General features: G+C 46.3%; 1 long non-coding RNA gene across 2 annotated transcripts; it reads right to left on the bottom strand.

The window, feature by feature from the left end:
• Positions 1-1,151: 1,151 nt before the first annotated feature.
• Positions 1,152-16,532, bottom strand: LOC112678868 (uncharacterized). 2 transcript variants are annotated; one of them, XR_007405063.1, is made up of 6 exons: positions 16,028-16,532; positions 11,545-11,804; positions 10,884-10,986; positions 10,281-10,637; positions 1,868-9,258; positions 1,152-1,527 (listed from the first exon to the last, which is right to left on the bottom strand). It is a non-coding gene; the product is annotated as an uncharacterized LOC112678868 (long non-coding RNA). The 2 variants fall into 2 exon arrangements; XR_007405064.1 differs by having other exon boundaries at positions 10,281-10,424.
• Between the last annotated feature and the right edge of the window lie 2,494 nt (positions 16,533-19,026).

Here is a 19,026-nt window from a genome sequence, read left to right as displayed (position 1 = left end):
TATTTATTCATGAGAGACCCAGAGAGAGGCAGAGACACAGGGACAAGCAGGCTCCATGCAGGGAGCCCGATGCGGGACTCCATCCCGGGACCCCGGAGTCATGCCTAAAGCAGACGCTCAGCCCCTGAGCGCCCCAGGCGTCCCCCTCACAGAAACTTTTGTTCTGGTACATCAAAGAAATCAGGCAATTCTATATCAACTCCCCTCCCCCCCCTCCCCCCCCCCCCCCCGTAAATCCAGTAATGAAGCATTCTGCACAGAGAGCAACTCGAAAAGAGCAGAACCCAGAACAGTGAATTGAGATGAAGGAGGAGTCAAAATGTGCCCTCCCCAAAAAGATGTGACCTGGAGCTGCACGGAACACCCCATCTGAGCATCTGCCTTTGGCTCAGGTCGGGGTCCCCGCAGGGAGCCTGCTTCTCCCTCTGCCTGTGTCTCTGCCTCTCTCTGTGTGTCTCTCATGAATTAGTAGATAAAATCTTAAAAAAAATCTGTGCCGGGGCACCTGGGTGGCTCAGGGCATGAGGTCTATATTCTTGCGATCAAGCCCTGAGTTGGGCTCCTGGCTCAGTGAGGAATCTGCTTCTCCCTCTGCCTCACTCCCATGCTCAAGCTCTCACTTTCTCTTTCAAACGAATAAATAAAACGTTTTTTAAAAAAATTAAAAATCTGCACCAAATCTTGAAAATGCCTACTTAGAACACAAGTACTACAAATAGGGAAAATTATTCATAAATAATTACAAGTCACTAACAAAATTGGAAGGATTTGGTCTTTTTTAAAATTTTTTATTCATTTATGATAGTCACAGAGAGAGCGAGAGAGAGAGAGGCAGGCTCCATGCACCGGGAGCCTGATGTGGGATTCGATCCCGGATCTCCAGGATCGCGCTCTGGGCCAAAGGCAGGCGCCAAACCGCTGCGCCACCCAGGGATCCCAGGATTTGGTCTTTAACTAATTAGCTTTTACTTTGGCATCATTTGAATGTTTTTTTAAGTAGGCTCCCCACCCAGGGTAGAACCCAAAGAGAGGCTTGAACTCAACCCTGAGATTATGACCTGAGCTGAGATAGTCGGGTTCTTAACCAACTGAGCCACCCAGACACCGCTGAAATTTTTTATAACATTTTCTTACAATGATTTGTTCAGTGATTTCTTTTTTTTTTTTTTTTGTTCAGTGATTTCTAACAAAACCTAAGGTTGTCCTAAATTTTACAGCTGAATATGATTTGGGATCTCTTGAAGTTAAAGAGGTCTCAAAGACATTGTCTTCTGGCCTCTTAACTCAAGTCCTCACATGAAAAAAGTACCTCAGAAGGGTTCACCCTTTTATCAGTTCAGGATTGCTTACGGTGGCTTAAACACGTAAGGGTTTATTGATTCTCTTGTATAAAAGAAATTCAGGAATCTGCAGTCCAGACACGTGTGGTGACATCATGGGCGTCAGAGGCCTAGGATTTTCCTTTCTTCACCACCGATATGGCCTGCAACAGAGCTGGAACTCCAGCCATCACATCCACCTCGCAAGCTGCAAGAAAAGGGGAACAACAAAAGTATATTCCAACTGTGTTTCCCTCCTAAGGAGCAATTCTAGAAGTCCTGAAAGAGGACTTCGTTGGCCTCCATTTTGACCTCAAACTTTCTAGTGGGGTTCTTTCCAGCTTTTCCCTTGGCTCAGGTGGAAGAGCCTGAAGGCAAAGCATCCCCTGATGAGAATCAGAACTACCCCCTGAAGCAATAAGGACTGCCCTGAGCCAGCAAGTCACCACCCATGATAGACTCTTAAGACTATGATGGATTTAAACCTTCCTTCACTGCCCACCAGCACTTACCCACCCACCTTTGCCCCACATTTCCCTTATACATACCTGGAAGTATTTTCAACCTTTTGGAGATGGTCTTTGAACCCCTACTCCTCTGTCTTCCCAGTGTTGGCCTCACTGAAATAAACTTTCTTCTTTCACCACCACTCATCTCTCTGCCTTTGGACTTTGTCAGCGGCAAGTGGTTGAACTTGGTCTGTTTGGGAATCTCAGAGGCAGGTGCTCTTGCACCCCTGTGTCCTGGCTACAATCATATTGAGCAATTACATGGATGCAGCTAGTTGCAGTGAAGGCTTGAAAGTTGTGTTTACTTAAGTTACAGAAAATGTAGTTTACTTAATTCTTTCCTTCAGAGCAGAGCTGTTGAAAAGAGCTTTGATAATGGAAATGTTCAGTATGTGCTCTAATACAGTAGCCACTAGGCCGCGAGTAGTTAGTATCTGAAATGTGGCTAGTGTGGCAATGGAATTATTTACTTCTATTTAATTAATTTAAATATCCTTGGCTAGTAACTTTTATTGGACAGCAGAGCCCTATGATATAAACTCTATGAGTAGGGGTCTTTGTTAATTGCTGTACCTCAGGAGTCAGAACAGGGCTTGACCCAATAATTGTTGATAAATGAATGGATGAAATAAAGTTTCATTTCTCTTAATTAAGTCAAATCCCATCTCAGTTAATAGGATTCAGCATAAATCCAAGACCTAGTATAACAGTGCTTTTCAGAGAACTGGGAAACAACTTGGTGAATAGTGATCAACTTAATTAAAAATGACACAATGAGAAGAAGACAGAATCACGTGTAGTAAAGGTGAATATTGTTTCATGAAACTTAGGTTTTAGATTTACACATGTATATGTGTACTGGATCTGAACATAAGACATATTTCTTCATGTGGATCTAGGTCAAAAAGTTTTGAAAGCCATTGATTTAGGCAACTTTTCAAATATATTTCTTGGCAGCTTCAACTGGTCAATGTCAGTGGATGATTTTTTTTTTTTTTTTTTTTTTTAAGGTGCCCCAACATTTGGTCAGCATCTACTTTTTGACTCTGTGGCCTTTGGACAAGGCTCATGTTTTTGTCACAAAGTCTCGTGTTAATGTTCTATGACCTTGCTCAACAGTACCAAGGCCTGTCTGGGAGTTCCAGGCCAGTTGCAGGCAATATCTAGGTCTAGCTGAGAAGACAGGTTCTTAGTGAAAGGAAGCAACGTAATTAATAATAACTTCTTTTAGTGTCTTTGATGAATGTAAAATGATCGTTAGAATCTAAGATATTCTTAGATATTTGAATATTTCTTTTAACTTTGAAACATAGGACTTAAATTATCTGGCTTAAAAAATCACAATACATGTAATAAAGCATTTATAAACCATAGAGAAAAACTACAGATAACTAGTCTTGATGTTAATATTCCCCCCATCAATGTTCATAAACTTTTTACAGAGTAAGGTAGAGGAAGGGGGTGCCTGGCTGGCTCAGTCAGTAAGGTGTACAACTCTTACAACTATTGATTTCGGGTCATGAGTTCAAGCCCCACATTGAGTATAGAGCTTACTATAAATACATACATACATACATACATACACACATATAAATAGATAATAAATGTATTTTTTTAAAAAACCACATCAGGAGAGACTCTTCATCAGATGACTTTTAAGCATAGGTTACTGTTTGTTTTAAGCCTGCTTTAATCTATGAATAAGCCAACTTGAAGATTTCTTGGTTGGGGCTACTTGTAATCATTTTTAGACTAGATTTTATTTATTCATGAGAGATACGGAGAGAGAGGCAAAGACACAGGCAGAGGGAGAAGCAGGCTCCCTGCAGGGAGCTGGATGTGGGACTCCATCCCAGGACCCCGGGATCACGCCCTGAGCCAAAGTAGACACTCCACCATTGAGTCACCCAGGTGCCCCTAGGCTGGATTTTAAAAAACGAGTGGAGGGACACTTGGGTGGCTCAGTGGTGAAGCATCTGCCTATAGCTCAGGGCATGATCCTAGACTCCCAGGATTGAGTCCCCCATTGGGCTCCATGCTTCTTCCTCCGCCTGTGTTTCTGCCTGTCTCTCTGTGTGTCTCTCATGAATAAATAAAATCTTAAAAAATAAAAATGAGTGGAAGACTATTAGACTAAGCAGTCAGATGGATGGGCAACTCCAGCTTTCCAGTTCTTAATCTCAGATAATTGTTCAAGTATTTTTTCATTTATTATGAATATTTTCCCATATCATTAACCATTCATCTAGAATGTCATTTAAAATGATTATAAATATTCCCTGACTGGCTTAGCATGTATAAGCATGCAACTCTTGATCTCAGGGTCATAAGTGCAAGCCCCACATTGGGCATGGAACCTACTTTAAAAAAAAAAATCATAAATATTCCAGTTGATGAATGTTGGAATTTATCTTTAAATCATAAATCCAAAACACTGGAAAACACAGAGACACACATTTTAAAAATGTTTAGGTACCCACCAACCACAATAAATAACTGCTAACATTTTTCATATTTGCTTCAAGTTTTGCTTTTTTTTTTTTTTTCAATGAATGAAAAAATGTGACCGATCACATTGAGGTCTACTTTATCCTCCTTAATGGACATCCAGAGGTCTGCCCCCTGTCCCCACCAACGCTCACTCAGGTAACCAACCACGCCACACATGCCCACATACCAGTAGGGAAGGGCTGAGTAGAAATCAGAGGGTAGGCACTAGCAGTCACAGCTATCACTCCTTTTATCTTATTGTCAGAGGCCAACCACAGAGCCTTCAGCTCCAAGGCTGGCTGGGAAGTATATTTATTCAGGGTGGGGGATGGATAGAGTTGCAAGAGTGAGCAGTCTCGGTCACAGCTATGTTAGTACTTCCATGCTCCGTAGTGTAGAAGAAAGCACAGAACTGAGTCAGAAGAAAATGTAATGACTGTGAAGTAATGGGTGACTTTAGCCTCGGGTTCTCCGTCTTGCCTATGGAATTATTATTGGATGTGTAAATACTTAACCATCATGAAAGAACATATGAACAAATATATGGTAGAGTTATTTCCACACTTATTTTAACTCCCTTCCAGATTGCTAACTTGTTGGCTGGCTCACTCTTTTCTACATGACTTCTCCTTCCCTGGTGCACCTTGCCTGTCTGCCCACCACCCCTGATAACAGTCATGGAAATTAGCTCATACATAGTAGGAACTGAATGCAATTTCAGAATATCAAAGAAAATTTAGAATTTGAAATATCAAGCCTGAAGCTAATTAAATTTTGCTATGAGAACAAAGCAAATAGTGTAATGTAGATAGAATCAGTATTCCTTTTAGGAAAAGAATATGCATCTGTTTGTGTCTGTATAGAAACTTTTCAAAAGTTTCATAAATTATTAACGGTGATTACTATGGGAGTAGTGGTTGGGGTTAATGTGGAGATAGGAATTTGAAAGATTTTTAGTTTTATAACCAGTGGCAGGAGGCACTGGAGGCAGAATTTAATTGCTCTAATTCATCTTTGCAATTTATCACATAGTTGAGGACAAATAGAGACGATGACAATGGCAGACTTCTTCGTTAAGCTGTTGGTATGGCAACCGTTATTTTTCAGGGCTGCCTTAGCAGGGGTCACTGGAATGTTAACTATGGAAAAGGAAGTAATTTTTTTTCAGATCTCATAGACCACACTAGTGCACAATGACTTAATGCTTTCAGAGCAAAGTTTTACTTCTGTTTGAAACCTCAGATCTGTAAACACTTGTTCAAAAGTGCGAGAACCAAAATTCTAGAAATGGAGGGGTGCCTGAGTGGCTCATTTGGTTGTGACCTGTTCTTGATTTCAGCTCAGGTCATGATCTCAGCGTTCTGGCATCAAGCCCAAGTTGGGCTCCATGGTCCTCCTCGGGGTGGGGTGGGGTGGGGGTTGGCAGTGGGAGGGTGTCTGCTTGAGATTCTCTTTCCTCTCCTCCCTCTGCCCCTCCCCCTGCTCATGCATGCTCTCCCTAAAATGAATAAATAAATCCTAAATACAATTATAAAAAAGGGATATGGGAATATATATGGTATAAATATAAATACAAAATATATATTTAAAATATAATCTGAGATATATAAATACATGAAAAATAATTATAAAAATAGAATATATCATGTATATTCTTATACACACATATATAATATAAATATATTTGTAGGAATATATATATGTAAGTGTATATGTACAGTTACATATAACCATGAAAATATATAATTTTTTATTGGCTCACTTTTGTCCTTCCCTATATAGTACAGAAATAGAGGTTGATAGCATTTTCAAGAACTGTCCCAGTATGACAAGAATTAGATTTGAAACAAATAGGAAAAATATCCTTCCAAGTAACCTTGCTCTTCAAGGTTCTGTGAAGGTGCCTGGGGAAGAACGGACCATGTTTTCATTTACTCTCACACACATTCCCCCACAGCCGGGCAATTCTTCAACACCAGCTCCATTTTCTACAATTCAGTTCAACTCTGATACTAACTGCTCAGGTCCCCCAGGTTAAGGGCTTTGTCCTCCAACGCTACCTCCCCACCCCTTCAGATGCCGATTGCAAGTAGTAGGTCCGTGGGTGACCCACAACTTCTGTCTGATTTGGCTGTCACCTGGAGGGTTCACAACCCCCTCCTCAGGTTTAATCATTTCCTGGAACAGCTCACAGAACCCAGGAAAACCGTTCACTTGCTATTACTGATTTATCATAAAGGATATTTTAAAAAACTGCCAGATGAAGAGATCCATAGGGTTAAGATCTGGAAGGGTCCCAAGTAAAGGCGCTTCTGTCCCTGTGGATTTGAGGCGTGTCACTCTCCCAGCACATCATAAATGCATTCACTTACTCAGAAGCTTTCTGGGATTTTTACGGAGGCTTCATCATGTAGGCATGATCAATTATTTACTCAGTCTGTACCACTTTTCTTCCTGGGGAACAAGGTATAGGGCTGAAAGTTCCAAGGTTAATCATAGCTTGGTCTTTCTGATGATAAGCCTCCATGTTGAAGCCATCTGGGAGCAAGAGTTGCCTTGTTAGCCCAGAGGATACCCCTAAGCACCTAGGAAATTTTTTTTTTTAAGATTTTTATTTATTTGAGAGAGAGCACGTGCACATGTGTGTGAGTTGGGGACGGGCAGAAGGGGAGGGAGAGAGCATCTGAAACAGACTCTGCACTGAGCTGGGAGCCTGACTCGGGGCTCAGTCTCACAACCTCAAGATCATGACCTATGGTGTAAGGAAGAGTTGGTTGCTTAACTGACTGGGCCACCCAGGCACCCCGACTCAGAAAATCCTAAGGGATTTAGGGGCTCTGTGCCAGATGCTCCTATCACTCAGGAAATTACAAAGATCTTAGGAGCTAAGGATGACAACACATACTTCAAAAAAAGATAATATATTGGAAAACACTGCAAAAGTGTGAAGTCACTTATAAGGAAGGAATAAGTAGTAGTAGCAACATCTGGCTAATTACAGGATCCTCTGGTCTTAGTGTCTGGCCAAACCGGCCTTCAGTTGGAAACCTGTGGTCATTTGTTGAACACGTTATCATTAGTGGCCTGCAAGGCAGTGGTTCTCATTCCTGGCAGTACATTAGAATCACTTGGGAAAAAAAATTTTTTTAAAGATTTTATTTATTTATTTATTCATGAGAGACACACAGAGGCAGAGACACAGGCAGACTTGCTCCCAGGCCCCCGGGATCACAACCTGAGCTGAAGGTAGACGCTCAACCACTGAGTCACCCAGGTGTCCCAGAAAACTTAAAAATCCTGACATGCAGGTATACTCCTGATTAAATAAATTAGGACCTCTTGGGGCGGGACACAGCAGAAATTGTTAAAGCTTTCCAGGTCATGCCAAGATAGAGAATCTCTGTTTTTTTTTTTTTTTTTTTTTTTTTTTTTTTTTTTTAAGATTTATTTATTGATTTGAGAGAGAGAGAAAGAGTGATGGAGGGAGGGCAGAGGGCGTGGGAGACAATCCAAAGCAGACTCCACACCGAGCAGAGAGCTTGATGTGGGGCTTGATCCCACAACCCCAAGATCATGACCTGAGCCAAAGCTGGGAGTCAGACACTTAATGGACTGCACCGCCCAGGTACCCCAACATATTATTTCTTTTACTCACTATTTTATCTTCTGTAAGCACCAGAGAAAGGTAGAGATTGTCTTTTTGCCCACGGATGAATCCCCAGTGCCTGGAGCAGTAGGCAGTAGACAGCCAGTCAAAAATTGTAAAGTCAATGAACTTGAGACTGAGACACATTATAGGTGCAGCAGCATATTCCAGCCCGGGAGCCTATGAGGTGGTCCTCCTCGTGTGATCAGATTTTCTGAATTCCTGTGAGACCTGCCGCTTAGGTCTTTGGCAGTGCAGGTGACCGAAGAGTAAAGATGGAAGGCCGGCAGCTAGCGGCTGCAAGAGGCTGTTGGCATAAGTTAGCATAGCTCTTCCCTCAGAGCAGGAAATGTGCTCTAAGACATATGGCTAAGTGAGAAAAAGCAAGTTGTAGGCCAGCGTAACTGTACAGCGTACCGTGCATTTAACGCAGAGACACACATAATAAAAGTAGATTGTAATGGATACGTGTGTAGATTTGCAAAAGCGCAGACGACAATCTAGAAGGACCGGCATCAGCCTGGCAACGGCGGCTAACTGGGCAGCAGCGTGGCTGAGGAAGAGCGTGGTCGAGGGGCTCTTTAGTGCCATTATCACTTGCCTTGACTTATCCCAGGGACGTTTCACATGCAATTTCACGTTTACTAAAGCTCTTTTCCTCCCAGATATAACGTTGTATTAGAGTAACACAAGTAAAGGGGGGGGGGGTATTTCTGTCATATAAAGACGATTTATAAGGAAACTGCCCTAAAGGAAATAAGAAGCATATTACTCCTGAGAAGAGCTAAGGGAGTTCTGTCTCTAGATTGCGTGGCTGGGAGGCAGTGAGTTTCTGATCACTTAATAGGCGCAGGGTGTTTGTGTGTGCGTGTAAGAGAGAGAGAGAGAGAGAGAGCGCGTGCGCAAGATTTTGATCCAAAAAACTGACCCCTGAATAATTTTGCTAGAAATGGCAGCGGGTACTTGTAGGGAGGCATGGAGAGGGATGGGCCCAGCCTGCCATCTGGCCGCTGGAGGAAGATAGCTTATCTCCTGCTCTCCACTCTCTCAGGGCCAGGTGCATGCTGGGGTGGGAACTAGGTAATATAATTTGGAGAGTATATTAATTTATTTTCCTTCCACTGCCTTCCGCAAAACGATGGGTAGCACCTTCAGAAATGAATGAGGCAACAGTACAAGCTGAAAATGAGAGTAAGAACAGGAAGCCGGGGGTAAGGACGGTACCAGCCTGGGTGTGTGAGTTCTGCACCGTCCCTGCAGGTGGGTCCCAAAGTTGGCCAGGAGCTTCTCACGACTGGAGAGAAGGGAAAATAAAATTAGTTCTGAGATTTGACATCGGGACGCCTGGGGGGCTCAGCGGTTGAGCATCTGCCTTCGGCTCAGGCCGTGACCCCGGGGTCCTGGGATGGGGTTCCCCGCCCCCCCGCAGGGAACCTGCTTCTCCCTCTGCCTATGTCTCTGCCTCTCTCTCTCTGTGTGCCTCTCATGAATAAACAAAATCTTTAAAAAAATAAGATTCACCATCATTTTTGTGTTTTCCCTAGGAGGAACTTTTTTTTTTTTTTAAGTATCTGATAATGACACACAAGCCCTCAGCAGTAAGTACCCCTACAGTAAATTCAGTAATGAGGCTTCCTGTGGCTTCTTTTGTGTGACCTCCTTCAGTCACACAAAATTTGACCTCACCTTCAAATTCAACTCAATAAAAATAATTTGTAGCAGTAGGTAGAACAAAGGGATCCTGGCCTATGGCTCTCCGAGGTCAGGAGCCACCAAAGGTACAATTATTTCATGGTCTGGAACGGGTAGAGCACTCTTGAAGCAATCTAGTGCAAGTCTTGTTTCTGTGACACAGATACCAAGGGGCTGTCGTCTCCCCAAGAAATCCAGATAAGGTGGCACAGAGCTTCTGAGGAAATCCCAAACCCTCTCCAAGGTCTCTGTTGATGTTTATTTTAGCCGCTGACAATACACGGGAAGGAAGAGAGCAGGAGGGCATATTACATCATAGCAATGCAGCTTCGGAGTGAAGTCTGGGCGCCCCTGTCCTTTTTCTTTTTTTTAACTTTTAATTTATTTTAATTGTTTTTAAAAGATTTTATTTATTTATTCATGAGAGAGGCAGAGACACAGGCAGAGGGAGAAGCAGGCTCCATCCGGGGAGCCCGATGTGAGACTCAATCCCAGGACTCTGGGGTCATGCCCTGAGCTGAAGGCAGGCGCTCAACTGCTGAGCCCCCCCAGCTGCCTGGTGTCCCTGTTCTTAAAGTTCCCTTAGCCACCCACCACGACTGTGCGCGTTCCCCCATTTCTCACCGGCTCACTGGCTGCTCTCTTTTCTCCCTTACTGGACCCACCCTCCGACCTCCCCATCGGGAGAAAAAAATTCACCAATCCCTCGTTTGGTCACACTGAGGCAGCTTAACCATCTCCTCTTCTTGCCTTCAAGGTCTCTTGCTCCTATGACAAGGTGATTTATTATTTTCCCAAAGGCAGTTCTTTCCCAAAAGGTGAAAAAAAAATTTTTTTTCTTAGCATGTGAGCTTTTGGTAAGAACTGAGTAGTATGACTTTTGTCCTCATTCGTTCCGCACATGTATACGGAACAGTTCACACGTGCCTTGCACACCACCAGCTGCTAGATGTACCACACGAACGAGACAGAGTCCTTGCCCTGGAGGAAAGTGGAACAGATGTGAGATTCAACATGCAAACTGCAAATAGTGTGATACGCCTCACCCGGTGGAAGATTGAAGGGCTGCAGGCAGCACCTGACTCAGGTAAGTCAATCAAAACATCAGTTCATCTCCTTAAAGGATAACAAAAGTTTCTGAAAATAGTTCCCAAAGCAAGCTTTGTAACTTCTAGACAACGTTCAATAACGGCCTTTTAGGAGTGACCTAGACTTGCGGACACTTACCTATGTGGCCTTGCTGGGGTCTCTCAGGTGCACAGTAATGGTGCCCTTCTGCCTCATTCTTGTTGAACAGATGTGGAACTTGGGTTTGGGATGATGCAAAGTTCTGGAGAGGGGTGGTAATGGATACTGAATGTTATGTTGTGTAAACGTCACCGAAGTAAAAACCAAAAAACCAGAAAACCAAAAACCAACCCAGCAACTACGGCACTGCCTGACTTAGTCCACGCATTCATCGGATGCTAGCTCCCTCCCTGCGTGTGGGAGTGAGTTTACATCTCGGCCCATCCACTGTTTTGCTTTGTTGATTAATATCCACGCAGGAAAGTGCCTGGCATCCAAAAGGAACTTCTGTGAAGCTCATTTGTAAAGTGACAAGCTCTGCAGTGCCTTGAGCCCTGTATATTTTTGTGTCTTTCTCCCTTTAAATTCCCTATACTGTCCTCTCGTTCAGTGGAATGATTTCCCAGGACACTGTGTCTAGAGCTTTGTGGAAAGCCGTAGAAAGACAGCAGTCAGTTTTTCACAGTAAGGGGACATCACTTCTTACAGCATGTGTTTGACTAAGAGATAAATTTTGAAGGACTCAGTATTTCCAAAGTACTTTCTGGCCAAGGAGCTCAAATGACTGTACCAATCATTGTTCTCAGGGAATAAGAATTACCTCTTCCTTCCAGGCAGCCTTCCTTGGCCTTAGGAATCAAGAATGGTAGTTACAGCAAATCCCATTAGGTAGATCATTCTTCAAGAGAATCTGGAATTGGGGCTTCTGGGTGGCTCAGTTGGTTAGGCACTCGCCTTTGGCTCAGGTCATGATCCCAGGGTCTTGGGATCGAGCCCCACGTTGGATTCTCTGCTCCAGGGGGAGCCTGCTTCTCCCTCTCCCCCTGCTGCTGCTCCCCCTGCTTGTGGTCTCTCTCTTCCCTGTCAAATAAATTAATTAATTAAAGAAAAAAAAAAGAGAGAGGATCTGGCATCTCAGAGCCAAAGGGACCAGAGAATTTAAGAGGAAATCCCATTTATGTGCTAGTTTTCATTTTTACCAGGTAAATAAAACACAAGGTGATCCATGCTTTGCAGGAATATTGTAGCCTATAGCTCAAAGATCATCAGGACAGTAGGCATGAGGTAGAAACCCTTTTATTTAGATTCTCTTCATTCTCCCCTCATCCTCCCTCCATTTTTTCCCAGAGTCTGCCAGTGGGGAGATAGTTTTCAACTCCTGCCTTGGGCCCGTTCATTGGCATGAGACTCCGCTCTCGCGGCTGCGCCTGTTCTTGGGTCCTGTGTGGTAGACCAAGATGTGGGTGCTGCTCAGCCGTTCCCAGAGCCCGCTGTAGGCTCCCTCCTGCAGTCTAGAACAAGCAGGCTGCTGAGTCAGGTCTAATTTCGTTTCTGTGAATAATTTAGAAAGGACTACAACTCCAGTTCTACATGTTGGAAGGCATTATTTTACTTTTAACAAATCAGGATTGGACATTTCCCTAAAGTAGGATCTTAGGACTATGAGAGACTTTGAATTTTCTAGAAAAGTTTTGATGAAAACATAACATACATATAGAAGATGCACATATCGTGCATGTACGGCCCAAGAGTTTCTCACGAACTGGTCACACGCATGCAGCCGCACCCAAGTCTGGCCAGCGGCCCAGAGGCCCTTTTGCTCCCAGAAAGGCCTCTAAGGAGTGATTTTATACATCCGTCTGCCCGTAAGAAGGCCTATGCCTCAATCCACCTAATAGACGACGCTCTTCCCTTTTGTTTTATGTGTTTATTCCCAGGTGTTCTGAACCACACATACTTCATCTGAGGAAATGCATAAATGTCATTACATCATATGTACTTTCTTATGGTAGCAGAAAATGCCTTTCCTGCTTTTGCCTGGCTCTCCTGTCTCCCTCTCTTCCTCCCTAGGCTTGTAGTGACTTCAGCACCCTGCAAACGTGCTGTCCTCACTTCCCAGGACAAGAAACAGAACCGGCCGGGGCCACCCCAGAAGCCGCCCCTCATGCCCCAGCCTCATCGAGCCTTTACCCTGTCTTTCCCTGTGAACCCTACCCCTGGGTAACCCAATCATAGATGCGGGAAAGCGTCTTATTAATTAATTAATTAATTTATTTATTATTTTTTATTTTTTTATTGGAGTTTGATTTGCCAACATAGAATATAACACCCAGTACTCATCCCGTCAAGTGACCCCCTCAGTGCCTGTCACCCAGTCACCCCAACCTCCCCACCCACCTCCCCTTCCACTTCCCCTTGTTCCTTTCCCAGAGTTAGGAGTCTCTCATGTTCCGTCACCCTCACTGATATTTCCCACTCATTTTCTCTCCTTTCCCTTTTATTCCCTTTCACTATTTTTTATATTCCCCAAACGAATGAGACCGTATAATGTTTATCCTTTTCTGATTGACTTACTTCACTCAGCATAATACCCTCCAGTTCCATCCACGTTGGAGCACATGGTGGGTATTTGTCCTTTCTAATGGCTGAGGAATATTCCATTGTATACAGAGACCACATCTTCTTTATCCATCATCTTTCGATGGACACCGAGGGTCCTTCCACAGTGTCACTATTGTGGACATTGCTGCTGTGAACATCGGGGTGCAGGTGTCCCGGCATTTAACTGCATCTGTATCTTTGGGGTAAATCCCCAGCAGTGCAATTGCTGAGTCATAGGGCAGATCTATTTTTAACTCTTTGAGGAACCTCCACACAGTTTTCCAGAGTGGCTGCACCAGTTCACATTCCCACCAACAGTGCAGGAGGGTCCCCCTTTCTCCATATCCTCTCCAACATGTGTTGTTTCCTGTCTTGTTAATTTTCCCCATTCTTACTGGCGTGAGGTGGGATCTCATTGTGGTTTTGATTTGTATTTTCCTGACTGCAAGTGATACGGAGCATTTTCTCATGTGAAAAGCGTCTTTTTAGAAAGGGGGTCCAAGGATTCCCCAGTGGCTCAGCGGTTTAGCATCTGCCTTTGTCCCAGGGCGTGATCCTGGAGTCCTGGGATTGAGTCCCACATCAGGCTCCCTGCATGGAGCCTGCTTCTCCCTCTGCCTCTCTCTCTCTCTCTCTCATGACTAAATAAATAAAAATCTTTAAGAAAAGAAAGAGGGTCCAATTAACACATTTGTAAAAAGCATTAGCTAACAGGGTTTCTGTTCGGGATGATACAAAAATTCCGGGGATGGATAGTGGTGATGGTCGTACAATGTGGTGAATGTGCTTACTGCGACTGAATTATGCACTTAAAAAAGGTTAAAATGGGCAGCCTGGGTGGCGCAGCGGTTTAGTGCTGCCTGCAGCTCAGGGTGTGATCCTGGAGACCTGGGATCGAGTCCCACATCAGGCTCCTTGCATGGATCCTGCTTCTCCCTCTGCCTGTGTCTGTGTGTGTGTGTATATGTCTCATGAATAAATAAATAAAATCTTAAAAAAAAAAAAAGGTTAAAATAGTCAGTTTCACATATGTGTATTTTAGCATGATGTAAAAAGAAAAGGTAGAATTAGAGGATCACCATCCTGTAGCCCTCAATTTAATCCTATGCCATCTCCGCCCTACTCTTTTCTTGAAAACCCTACTGATTTCGTACTGATCACTTCCTTACTTTTTTTTTTTTATAGCTCTGACAGCTGATGGCATCCTTAGACGTAAGAGTGTAACGTGACTGGTCTTCTACATTTATTTTCAATCCGCACAGGTCCTCTCAATTATCTTCCTCAATTTCTTTTTTTTTTGTTGTTGTTGTTTTTTATTATTTTTATTTTTATTTATTTATGATAGTCACACAGAGAGAGAGAGAGAGAGAGGCAGAGACATAGGCAGAGGGAGAAGCAGGCTCCATGCAGGGAGTCCCCGATGTGGGACTCGATCCCAGGTCTCCAGGATCTTGCCCTGGGCCAAAGGCAGGCGCTAAACCGCTGCGCCACCCACGGTTCCCTCTTCCTCAATTTCATCTGCTGGAGAATTCACATCCGTTTGACCTGTTTCTCATGGTCTGGGTTTTGTGTGGCTCGTGCTCCTCAGCCTCTGGTTTTCCCACAAAGTTGTCTCCTAGATTCAGGGGCGTAAGAAGACTCCATCCCTTTGGCAAGACCACAGTGGGGTTGAATTCTCTCACCGGGGAGCCCACATTGTCTGGCTCTTGCTGTTTTTAAAATGTTTATATTTTTGATATCATCACCTAATTTATTGAATCCTACCTCAGTGCTTTGCTCTTGTCTATTATTGTGTAAAAACATTAATTTCCCTGGGCCTTTGGAATAAGATGTGCCCTAGAGTGGCTTCTCTGACGTCACAGAATTTCCCTCTTCTGGTATTTTTGGATGGGATTCAAATACAAGGCAACTTCCTCTCCGGGGTTTCCTGGCTCTGCTCCCCTCCTCCACTTTTTTAAAAAAATTTTTATTTATTTGACAGAGCACAAGCAGGGGGAGTAGGAAGAGGGGGCGGCAGAGAGAGAGGGAGAAGCAAGGAGCCTGACGACAAGGACACGGGGCTCGGGCTCAATCCCAGGACTCTGGGACCCAGCCCCGTGTCCGACTCCCTGCTCAGCGGAGAGTCTGCTTGTCCCTTTGCCCCTCCTCCAGCTTGTGGTCACTCACTCTCTCAAATAAATAAATAAAATCTTTAAAAAAAAAAGAAAAAGAAAAAGAAAATTCATATGTTGAAGTCCTAACCCCCAGTGTGATGGTATTAGGAGGTGGGGTCTTTGGGAAATGAGTGGGTCATAACAGTGAATGGGATTAGTGCCCTTATAAACCCCCCGCACCCCCCTCCGCAGAGCTCCCTTGTCCCTTTTGCCATGTGGGGGCGCAGCCAGAAGAGGGCCATCTGTGAGCCACTAAGTCGACCATCACCAGACACCAAACCTGCCAATGCCCCTATCTTAGACCTCCCAGCCTCCAGGACTGTGAGAAAGAAATGTTCAGGCCGCCCCCCCCCCCCCCCATCTATGGTATTTTTATTAGAGCGGCCCAAGCAGTCTAGGACACTCCTTTCCACGGTTCGTGGTATTTTGGATCCTGGACCACTTTGGGAATCTGCTACATTGATCTCCCCCCCACCCAGAAAAGTACACATAGCCACCAGTTTTGCCGAGAACATTAAATATTTATGGACGGTCTTAACCATGACTCACCCCGATCTTTAGAATTCCTGTGCTGACATGGTTGACAGAAGCACAAGGCTCCCTGTGCCCGTGGGAGTGGAGAGCAAGTGAGGCTCCACTCTCTGGATCTTACCCGAGTCTCCCCGAGTCTAACTGGACACGGGGCTCTGAATCGCACTGCAGGGGGGGTTGGTTTGCTCCAGGGGAGGCCAGACCGACAGCTGTGGGTCCCCAGGCTTGACTTCCTGCCAGGCTCTGGGCAGGGGTGGGGACCGGGACCCCCCCACACACACACACCGACTTCTGGCGGCCTCTCCTCTGGCTTTCCCCGCCTGGCACTTCTCAGATTCACTTGTCAGAGTGAACCCAAGGCCTCTTTATCCTCTTCGTTGCCTTGGCATTTCCACTGTGAGGTCTCTCGCAGGTGGAAACAGGCACACAGCTGCTCAGTGGAAGCCAGGGCAGGTGTGACTCGGGCCGGGCCGCCCACAGGTGCCAGGTGCAGCCGAGGCTGTGCTAGGAGCTCATCTTTGGGTTCTTGATCACGAGCAACTCAGGCATCTGACAGACACACCAGAAGGGGGCACACGGCCTCCAGTGTGTCGGCAGGACATGCTAAAATGCTGGTTTCTGAAATAAATTTGCTAATAACCTTTGTGTGTTTTGACGTTTTCTAATTGGAAGTCTATTTTTTAAAAAAAGGCTCAAAGGGATGAATAGTTTTACAACAGCAAAGAATCCCTTTTGTCGGCCAAGTTTTTCTTTTTTTAAAAAATTTATTTATTCATGAGACAGAGAGAGAGAGAGAGGCAGAGATACAGGCAGAGGGAGAAGCAGGCTCCATGCAGGGAGCCCGACGTGGGACTCGATCCCGGGACTCCAGGATCGTGCTCTGGGCCCAAGGCAGGCGCTAAACCGCGGAGCCACCCGGGCTGCCCCAAGTTTTTCTTTATAGGTTCACTGAGGAGTGTCTGGAAGCCTAAAGGCAGAGCAAGTGGCCCGGCCAGCAGCCTTGGAAATAAGTGCCCCTTGGGATGTGTCATGCCACAGGTAGGCGGCACAAGGCTGTGGGGCTGGTCCCCCCAACTCCACCCTCTGGGTCAGCGGCATCACGTCGCCCTGGTTGAACCTGCCCCGAATGAGTCGCCCTTGGATGGACTCTCTGTCTTGCCACCACGTTGGAGCATCGGCCCGAGAGGACAGGTACCCCGGAACCCGTCCTCTTCTGGGTACGGGCCCCCACCCTACACTGGGTGAAGCGCTGCCTGCTCCCCTGGAGCCTGGGGGTCACCGAGCGCTTCCAGTTCCCGCCTCTGCACCTCCGCGGCCGTTACTGCTGCAGGTGGCAGACGAATCCTTGTAGCTGCTGCTTGTTTGGTCAATCAGACTGTCATACAGTCCTGTCGCCACTCACAGCTTTCCAAGTGACTGCCTGAATGGAGAGTGGAATGTAAACCTAAAAACATAAAGTCCTTCGATGGCTCACGCGGCGCTTAGGATAAAACCCGCGTCCTTACGCGGCCTCACGGGTCCTTTCGGATTGGGCTCCCGCCAGCCTCTGCAGCCTCCCTTCTGTGTCAGCGGGGCTCTCCCTCCAGAACCCCCTTGGTCTTCGATCATCCCGAATCCACCATCATTTACATAAGGGGGTGTCTTTCCTCATTTCCCTGCCTCACTGTTTCCTAGCTGTTTGCCAAGCCATGGTGTGCTCATTCTCCCCAGATGGTGGCCCCGCCGTCCTGTGCAGCCTCTTCCCCTGGCTTATTCTCACCCACCAGCTCCCAGGGCACCTCCGGGCCACCCCCCCCCCACCCCCGCCCTCTGCTGAGGCCGCTCCCTGGCCTGTGGATACAGCCTGTCGTGACCTCACCGGGTTGCTTGTGTGTTCACTTCTTTGGCTCCGCTGGAAGGTGGGCTCCAAGGGACAGGGGCACTGACGACCTGGCTTTGCAAGGCATTTCCAGAGCCCAGGATGGTGCCGGACGTACAGGTGTGATAGGGAGACGTCCCTTCTGAGGAACGCACAAGGCCGCGTGAGAAGCTGAGGGTGCCCCGGGCCCTGAAGCGCTGTGGCAGCTCTTCCCTTCCTGGTTCGCCCACCATGCAAACGCTCAACTCTTTCTGTCTGATGGTTTGCTCTTAGCCATTGGTTTGCTGTCAGCTTGTCCCATCTCTGAAGGACTGTGACCTCCCATAGGCGGCGGGAAGGCCTTACTCATTCAGTGTTCCTTCCCCCCCGCCCCTGCCCCCGTGAGCAGTGGCTGGGATGCCGGGGAGGGACAAAGGTGTACCCCGGGACCGCCAGTGGCTGGGGCTCTCCCAGGGGGCTCCCTCCTCCCTGTTGGGTGCCGGTTGCCAGGGGCAGCTCTGAGGACGGCTGCAGGCCGTGGGAAGCCACCAGCGGGGCCCCTGCCTGAGAGCCTGACATCCCTGGACCCAGGCCCCACACGGTCAAGGCCGGGAGGGCCAACCCTTCCCAGGGGGCTGGCCTTCAGAGTGACTGTGACAAAGGAGTAGCAGGTGTGTAAGGAGGGGGGCTCCTGGAGGCAGCGTGAGCGTGCACGCAGGCACCCTCGTGTGTAAGGACCCTCCACCCTGCTTGCTTTGCCTGCGCACGGTGCTCTCTGAAAGTGTTTAGGAACTTCTCCTTGTGTTTGATGTTCCAGAATTTAGTGGAATATGCCCAGGTGTCCCGTGTTGCTTCTCTCCCCTTTGGCCTCAGTGGGCCCGCATCTCTAACTCTGCAAAAATCATCCCTGAGGATTCTTCAAACATCACTCCTCTCCAGATTTTTTTCTTCAGAAGCCTCCCATTTCCCAAGTCTACTATTTCTGTCCTCCCGGATTACCCTCATTTTCTTCTACATTTGCCGGATCTTCATCCTTCCCTTTTTCCTTCCACGGCACCGTGGCAAGCGGATCTTTCATGTTCCGCCATTCTGCTCTCAGCTGTCTCGTTTTCCCCTTGGTCTCACGATTCTCTCCTTCCTGGCTCTACGTTTCATTCTAATCTCTCCACTTGACTCTTTG

This window comes from Canis lupus, chromosome 22 (assembly GCF_003254725.2).
Source record: "Canis lupus dingo isolate Sandy chromosome 22, ASM325472v2, whole genome shotgun sequence".
NCBI lineage: Eukaryota > Metazoa > Chordata > Mammalia > Carnivora > Canidae > Canis > Canis lupus.
The sequence above is the reverse complement of the archived record's forward strand: the minus strand, read 5'-3'. Positions and strand labels throughout refer to the sequence as shown.